We start from the raw sequence: 6364 nt of genomic DNA on the forward strand, positions 1-6364 counted from the left end.
ATAACCTTGATGATTTTGGTTATTTTGAAAATATTGTTGTGACGGTTGTGCATTATTATCATTCCTCCAATTAAAATTAGGATGATTTTTTCATCCAGGATTATATGATGGTGAAAAAGGATGTAGTATTGGTTTTTTATAATTGTTAACATAATTTGCTTGTTCATGGATACATTCTTTAAATGAAGGTAATGTTGGACAATCTTTTGTAGCATGATCATGTGTATCACATATATGACAAACAATTTCTTGAATACTTTTTAATTGACCACTCTTTTTCATTTCTAATGACTCAATTTTTCTTGCTAAAGATGCAAGTTTAGCTTGAATATCTATATCATCTTTAAGATTATAGATGCCACCCACATTTGTTGAATTATTGTTTTTAGTTGTTGGTGGTTCTATTGTGCCTATATTATCCCAATTTTGAGCATTTTCTGCTAATGAATCCAAATATTCCATAACTTCATTTGGGTTTTTATCTTCAAAAGTTCCATTACACGTGAATTCTATAATTTGCTTATCTTTAGGTATTAGACCTTCATAAAAGTGAGAAACTATTCTCCATGTTTCAAAACCATGATGTGAGCATGTATTAAGTAATTCTTTATATCTATCCCAACATTGATAAAACGTTTCTCCTTGTTTTTGAGAAAAAGTTGTAATTTGTCTTTTAAAAGAGTTTGTTCTATGGGAAGGGAAAAACTTTTTGAGAAATTGTTGTTGCATTTCTTCACATGATCTTATTGAACTTGATCTTAAATTTTGTAGCCATGTTTTAGCTTTATCTTTTAAAGAAAAAGGGAAAAGCTTTAATCGAACTATATCCATGCTACAATTTTGATCATTATAAGTGTTACAAACTTCCTCAAATTCTCTTAGATGCAAATATGGATTTTCAGAATCTAAGCCATGAAAATTTGGTAAAAGTTGAATAATTTGAGGTTTGAAGTTGAAATTAGATGCATCAGGAGGAAAAACTAAACAAGATGGGGCATTAGTTCTAATAGGGTTCATATGGTGCCTAAGTGTTCTTAATTGATCATGTTCTTGATTATTATTATTATTATTATTATCATTATCTTGATTATTTGAATTATCATCCATGTTTAAATTATTTTCAGATACTCGAATAAGTCTACCACTTTTTTTTCGACTCCAAATACTCATACAAAAAAAACAACACAATACTTATAAATAAAACATAATTAACAAATATAAACTTAATTTATACCTCCCCGGAAACGGCGCCAAAAACTTGCTACTACTTAAATAATAATTCACCCAAGTGTAGGTTGTCTGCAAGTAATATATTTCGTAAGTACGAGATCGATCCTCAGAGAGGTTATTTTGAGTTTAAATTTATTAATTTATAGATTACCAAATGCAAGAATGAAGTTTACAAATTATAAATTTTGTCAAGGCTTGAGAATTTATTCTTGGTTTATGTAATATTGTTTAACTAAAAGTAAAACAAAAGAAACCACCATAAATAATGGTTCCAAGAAAATTAAACACACACATAATATAATATAGTTCCCACTATAAAAAATACTGAATTAACCGATATTTTATATATCGTACCTATGATTATAATTATAACTATATAAATAAGTAATTGCATAAAGTAAATGTTAAATTAAATCATTATATTTCATTTAGAACAACCGGCAGAGCCACACTATTGCCTAAATGAAATATATTGATTTAATAAGTTAGTTGCGGTAAAGTAAAAGTTAGTTGCGATAAAGTAAATGTTAGTTGCGAAAAAGTAAAAGTTAGTTGCGAGAAAGTAAAAGTTAGATGCGAAAAATAAAAGTTAGTTGCAATAAAATAAATGTTAGATTGTTAGATGTTAGTATTAAATCATAATATTTCATTTAGAACAACCGGCAGAGCCACGCTATCGTCTAAATGAAATATTATGATATTATTATATAAATATATATATCTATATATATATATAATAATAAGTGATGAAATATTTATTGTATCAAAATTAAACAACAAATCAAGATAACCAATTTAATGGTATCAAGCATTTGATGTAAATTGATAACAACAAATAATTCATTTTTATACCTACAATAAAAATAAGTTAGCTAAATGAAAAGAAATAAAGAAAGAATATACAAAATATAAACAATCTTACTTCACCAAAAATGCATCCTCTTCACCTTGACATAGTAGATTTAGCTTGCCATAAGCTTACTTTTGATCAACAATAAAATATCACTCATAGTTGAGTACATGAAAGAAAATATATTGGAACTTAGAACTTTGATACACACTCACACTATATTTTACTATGAGATAGAATGATTCTCAAGCTAGCACAAGGCCTCTATTTATAAGCCAAATGAGAGAAAGGGTCAAAATTTTTATTAATGCCATGTAGTTGCAATAGTATTCTTTGTGTCCTCCAAGTTCAATTCAATGTCCCTTCTTTCAATGCTTTGTTCCACAACTTTAATCAACGAATTTGACTCTGCTCAAAACGGCAAACATGTGGGGAATTGTCTGTAGATGAATTTGGCCACTTGGTTCACCTCATTTGGTTAAATATTGAAATAGTTATGATTTTTTTACTATATGCTGGTCATAGTAAAAGTAAATTTGTCCTCCTTTTGATATTTGCACAATTTGATCATCTTAATGAACTTTTTAGGCAATCATGTCTTCTGCAAAGTTGTAGATAATTTCTCAATGATTCCAAACATGTTTGAGTCACCTCCATTTGAATTTTCTAGCTTGAGTTATCATTATTTTACCAACACGTAGAAAACCTGAAAATAAAACATATTTAGCAAGACAATTAAATATAAACAAACAATACTAAAATAACATAATTTTATAATTTTAATGAAACTTAAATTTTAAAATACAGGTTTTAACATATAATAAATTATTAATTTTAAGTTTCATCAGTTCCCACTACATGTTACATTCTGCTTTTGTACAGTTTTCGGTTGATAGTTATATTCCTTAACTGATTATGTGGTTTGACACAGCCGATGGAACTAGCTCATATCTCACAACTTATTGCAGTAAGACTGATCATTTCCAACTGATCATCCAGTCGACTACACATTTCAGTTAGCTTAGTTCAGTTTCCTTGTCTGCGCACTAATCATCATTTAGGCAACCACTATATTTTGCGTATATTTTTTATCAGTTATATTCAGTATTCTGGATCAGTTAGTTCAATCTTTAATCGCTCTATTTGTCAAACTTCCGAAATTAAGTTTCTAACAACATCATATTATGTGTTTGATGTATAGTTGCATGAAAAATATGTTGCCTTATAATTATTTTCGTTTTTATGTCATGTTATGCCAAGAACTCAAGTTTTTAGGATTTAAAACTCTTTCTATTGATGCATGAAGGGGCTTCCTTGGTAGAGACACCAAAAGGATAAAGTTTAGAGGGTTTAATGGCCTAGAAAAGGTTGCACAAGGGCTGGACATGGAGGGTAACTAGGTTGAACGAAAATTGCATGTTTTTTTAGTACTAGGGTTTTGGATAGGGCACCCTTGAGAGCCACAGCTGTAGCTGCTATGAGGGCATGCTTAGGAGACCTAAGAGGGCTGCAAGATGGTGATAGAATGGCGGCACAAGAGTTGGTTCGAAGGTCTACGATGTTCGTGTGAAGCAAGGGGGAGCCGCGCACGTTTGGGATGCGTTTGATGGGTTGTGGGCTTTAGGCTTCTCAAGAAAAATCCATAGGGGTCTAGTAGGGTCCTAGGGTGGCTGCACGATGGCTGGTGCGAAGGCTAGGGGCCGGTACGCAAGCTTGGCGTCGAGCATGGCTCCCTAAGGCACTGCTTGAAGGGTTGGGCACGGTTGGGGTGCTAGGCCTGGTCCAGTAGGTTTTCAAGGGCTTTAGTAGTGTCCTAGGGTCGATGGTTAGCGGCTGGACAGGATGGTTAGGGCTTAGGCTTGCAGAAACTCATGGTATGTAAACTGGGGTTTTCGAAAAGGTAGGGACAAAAATTAAGTTGGTGTCCTAGGCTGGTCCAAGGGTTTAATGGGCTTGATTTGGGTTGTATGTTTAGGTGTTAATAAGCTTTGGTTCAAGTTTGGTAAAGTTTGGTTAAGTTTCGAGTCCATACGAGTCAAAACCGGCATGTATGTCTAAGTTTAAAAACGAACTGGGAAATTATTCGAGAAGTTTAAGTTTACGTCTAAGAATATTTGTGGGTGTATTTATGGTCATATGTTAAGTTTGGATGGATTTGGATCGTCGTTTTATGGTCTAAAGTTAAATTGGGAAAGTTAGGGTTTCAGGGGCAAAATAGTCATTTTATACATGAAAAATTTTAGAGGTCCTGGCAGTGCCCTGAATGCTATAATAAATGTTAAAATGTTTATTTTAAATGTTTTTGAAATTTTATGAAGAAACGTTAATGCTAAAAGACACGTTGCATGCTTGGTTTAAAAGAAAAATGATTATTATGCGCATGAATTTTTATAAGTGATGGAAATATGAACGTTGATGGAGGTGAATTGATTGTGACTAATACTACGATACGATGATATGAAAGGCCAAGACTCAATTGACAGATGACAGTGTCGCTGATGTCCCCGCCGCCTGGTAACGTGGTAATACGTAGATGGATCTATCGACTTTCAGCTAATACGAAAGTCACAATTGAGGATCTGACTTCAATAAAAAGGAAAATGTATACGTATATGAGAAAAGGAAAAAGTACAGGATGAAAGAAAAATCTTTAAAGTTTATGTTCATTAAAAGTTATTTTGTTAAAAGTATTTTCACTATTGCTTTTGACTATATATGTATTACTTACTATCATGATTAAGGTTGGTTGAGTCAATAGACTCTCTAGGTGTAATCGATGCAGGTGAGTTTGATATTAATGGAGGTCTTGATAGCTGGACTGAAGGTGCATACAACATGAGGACCGTTACTAGTTTTCCGCAAATAAAATAAGTTTATGATTTATGACTACTTTAAAACTTTTATGACTTATGATGCTTTTGAGAGGTTTTTTTTATAATGTTAGAGTTAAGTTTATTTATGAAATAATGTTAGCTTAGGGTTGGTTTACGTTTACGATTTTGCGTTTTAAATGTGTTCTTTTGGATTTTCAAATAATAGTTGGTTGGTTTATTTTTTAAATGGTGCAAAATATTCATATTTTAAATGCTTAGTGTTTCGGCCGAATGAATTAGAAAGAAAAAAATTTCTAGTATATTTTAAAGAAAAACGAGTAGTTGACGTTTCATCTACAGTCCTTGCATCTCAGTCAATGTAATTGATGACTTGGTCAAGAGCTGGACCAGATTAGTTAGTCTCGAATTTTTAGAATTTAACTGCTGAATCACAAACTGGTTCTCATCATTTTCTGCTGTCAGCTCAGCAATTTCTTTTTTTCATATTCGACAGATCAACTGATTGTTAACAATCGGTTTCAGTTTTGCGTCTTTAGGATAAATTTGCTTTGCTTTAACTTTCTCAAAGGAGAGAGCAAGCTTTCGCTATTTGTTTACCATGTCATGCAAAGTTAAAATAAGTTCTTCTCATGTAAAATCAGTTGAACTGAAATCAAATATATGTTCACTGTTGGATTCCAGCTCACCATTATTAGCCATGAGGCATTTCACCTCTTCTTCATCACTGGAGCTGCTCGAGCTCTCAGATTCTGATTTGTCAAAAGTGAATTTCTACCTATTTAGACTTTTTTTTCTTCAGCCGCTAAGGCTTCATGCTTCTTTCTAGATGAAGTTTTGTCATCCTTAGATCTCTTTTTGTGCTCAAAGGGATTCTTTCCCTTTTCAACTGATCTCCTGCTTTCCTTCTTCGTCTTGGGATAGTAATCTATGAAGTGACCAGTTTTGCCACAGTGTAGCAAGCATTTGGCTCATCCTTGGACTCATTCTTGTGATAATGCCTCTTGACCGATCCTTGGTTGCTTCTCATGAACCTCCAGATTTTTCTGACAGACAATGACATCGCGTCATTGTTTAGTTGTTCAACATTCTTCTCAACTCAAATGGTTGGTTCCAGTTTCAGAGCACTTAGAGCGGTTCTCCCTCTTTTGTCTGCATCTCGAATTCATATGCTTTTAGATAAGCAAAGAAGTCATGAATTTCCACTTTATTTAGATCTTTCGATTCTATCATGGTCATTTTCTTGACATCCCACTCTTTGGGAATACCACGCGTCACTTTCAGTTCAACTTCTTTATTTGAATACATTTTTCCTTGTACATTCAGTTCGTTGACAATGCTTCTGACTCATTCAATCGAATTCATTCATTTATTCACAAGATTTCATTCTGATGTTGTCAAATTTCTGTACAGAAACTGAAAGTTTCTTTTCCTTGGTCTGCTCATTGCCTTC

The 6364-nt window shown here is 32.7% G+C and overlaps 1 non-coding gene across 1 annotated transcript; it reads left to right on the forward strand.

Moving 5' to 3' along the window:
* Positions 1 to 574: 574 nt before the first annotated feature.
* Positions 575 to 685, forward strand: LOC142521486 (small nucleolar RNA R71). The gene has a single exon (XR_012814207.1). It is a non-coding gene; the product is annotated as a small nucleolar RNA R71 (small nucleolar RNA).
* The last annotated feature ends 5679 nt before the right edge of the window (positions 686 to 6364 follow it).

The sequence above is a fragment of the Primulina tabacum genome, chromosome 1 (genome assembly GCF_025594145.1).
Source record: "Primulina tabacum isolate GXHZ01 chromosome 1, ASM2559414v2, whole genome shotgun sequence".
In the NCBI taxonomy this organism is placed as follows: Eukaryota; Viridiplantae; Streptophyta; class Magnoliopsida; order Lamiales; family Gesneriaceae; genus Primulina; species Primulina tabacum.